Source organism: Alosa pseudoharengus, unplaced genomic scaffold (assembly GCF_046254945.1).
Source record: "Alosa pseudoharengus isolate Yale_2024_CS ecotype anadromous, Long Island Sound unplaced genomic scaffold, YU_APseudo_1.1 YU_APseudo_1.1_scf_3, whole genome shotgun sequence".
Taxonomy (NCBI): Eukaryota; Metazoa; Chordata; class Actinopteri; order Clupeiformes; family Clupeidae; genus Alosa; species Alosa pseudoharengus.
Window position 1 is genome coordinate 14,384,549 of NW_027468718.1, and position 2,500 is coordinate 14,387,048.

Consider the following 2,500-nt stretch of genomic DNA (forward strand, 5'->3'; position numbering starts at 1 on the left):
GTAAAGGATGAAAGGCTTCTGTAAATGACACCACAGGTAGCAATAAGCTGCACGCAGCAGGGGTGGCCTGGGGTGGGGGGGGGGTGTCCAACGGAGGCACTTGACGACTCTACATATTTGGTTTTATTGGTCAGAGTTTGTTCTGTGGTCATGTCAATTTCATGCTAACTTCACTGAATGAGCTCGTAAAGGTCTCTGGCCACCACCAGAGGGCGTGACTGGGTACTTTACACATGACGGCTGAAGTTACACTGTACAGCCAGCACTTGAGAGCTCTTTGAAGGGGCTTTGAGCAGACAGGCTGAGATCAGTGCACATTTACATTGGCGGACTGCAGGGTAATGAAACTGAATTATGACAAGCCATTCTTAGGATGAAATGAGATATATTGCTAGAGCATTAATGAGGCACTGAGTAGCCGGGTGAAGAAAGTGAGACAGACAATAAATGTCATAACACTGTTTTACAGTCAGTTTTATGTTTTATGTCTGCAGTCTGGGCTTGATAGGTGTGTGACACTGTGTATCGCCATAACCTGATCGTATTAGGTTTAAAAGGTGTGAGGTTTTACACATCCTAAAGGAAGAATAAAATGTAAGTATAGGTGGTCCATGAGCTTACAAGCTCTCAATTTGCAGAATGCTTCCCAGTTATTACATAGAGATACCACTCGTGTTTGGTGTCAGCCTAACTCACTGAGGTTAAAAATCACCAGCATTCCTGAATAGGCAGGTAGATCTTTCATAAAACAACAAACGGCTCAGCCACAGTCAGTTAGCAGAGCAGTCCCTGAGGGGTCAGTGGGCTTATCGTCCATCGCCTAGCATCCTAAAGTTACAATTGATAAGCAGCTTCAAGCATCCTAGTGTCTGAGGAACACTACACTACAGGCGTTAAGGTAACACCTCTCTTGTCTGTCTAGTACCTGTTAATGGATAATGTCAATGTAATGCCAGTTAATAATCTTTAATGACATTAAGGTAATGCCAGTTAATAATCTTTAATACAGTAATAACATCTAGGTATTACTTGCATAAGATCAAGTATCCATGGAAACAGAGAAACACAACTTCGCACTAAGACTACAGAACATACTTGCTTCTATTATTGTTTGGGGTAACATCACTGGGACACTATGTTGTAACATTGAGACAATCATGTCATAACACTGACATAACCACATTGTAACCTGTAATGGAAGATGCTATATTGGGGCAGCCGTGGCCTACTGGTTAGCGCTTCGGACTTGTAACCGGAGGGTTGCCGGTTCAAACCCCAACTAGTAGGCACGGCTGAAGTGTCCTTGTGCCTTTGATCCCTCACAGGATCAAAAGAGTATATATACTTATATACTAACCCCTCACCGCTCCCCGAGCGCCGCTGTTGTTGCAGGCAGCTCACTGCGCCGGGATTAGTGTGTGCTTCACCTCACTGTGTGCTGAGTGTGTTTCACTAATTCACGTATTGGGATATATGCAGAGACCAAATTTCCCTCACAGGATCAAAAGAGTATATAAATATACTTACTTTACTTACTTATATCATGTAATTTATCTGCCATGACACCCTTTGTCTAATACAGTTTTTCTTGATTGCTTTACAGTTTTTCTCAATCGCTTTGATGCTTGCGTCAACTCTGACATCACATTGTCAAAACAGTTAACACACAGGTCTAAACAGAATCAGTCTGGCCAAAATTACACATTTTGCTTGCAAAAGATTGTAACACTCTCAAAACATTTAAAACAAGCAGCAAAAGCCAACTTGTAGTCAAATCACTGTTCGCTTTCAGCCAGTTTCCCAGCTTCTTTAAGCAGGTCAAAGCAATCGAGAAAAACTGTAATATGTCCCAGTCATGTCTAGTGAAATGCCATATCCTGTTCCTGTCATGTGGTCTACTGGTCTGATTGAAACAGTTTGGGAGGTTGTGGTCCTGGAGAGGAGAGGGAATAAAACCCATAAAGCCCATACAGCTGAACACAGAGACCCACTGCTTATTCAGCCCAAACCCACACCACAGAGAGAGAGAGAGAGAGAGAGAGAGAGAGAGAGAGAGAGAGAGAGGGAGAGAGACCAAGACAGTCATAGAGGGAGAGAGATAGTGGAGTAGCTGTGAATGGATGCTAGAACAAAGCGAGAGAGAGGAGGTGATAGTGGGAAAAGACTGAAACGAGATAACAAGCACACACACACACACACACACACACACACACACACACACACACACACACACACACCAAGCTCTGAGAAAATCAATGTAAAACATGAAAACACACACACACACACACACACACACACACACACACACACACACACACACACACACACACACACACACACACGCTGCTCAGTCATTCATCCTGCTACGGCGCTGTAGGGCTGATAGCGTCTGCTTTGTAAATAATCTGTCTTTAGTAGCACTGTCAGTGTGCTGGACTAACTTCCCTAATGGGAGGAAATGCTCCGATTGGCATCTCTGATTATCAGCACAGATTAGACC

The 2,500-nt window shown here is 43.7% G+C and overlaps 1 protein-coding gene across 1 annotated transcript in view; it reads right to left on the bottom strand.

Moving 5' to 3' along the window:
- The window catches only part of aff3 (AF4/FMR2 family, member 3), a 41,074-nt gene that overhangs the window by 27,289 nt on the left and 11,285 nt on the right, over positions 1 to 2,500 (bottom strand). The gene's annotated exons all lie outside the window — the stretch shown is intronic.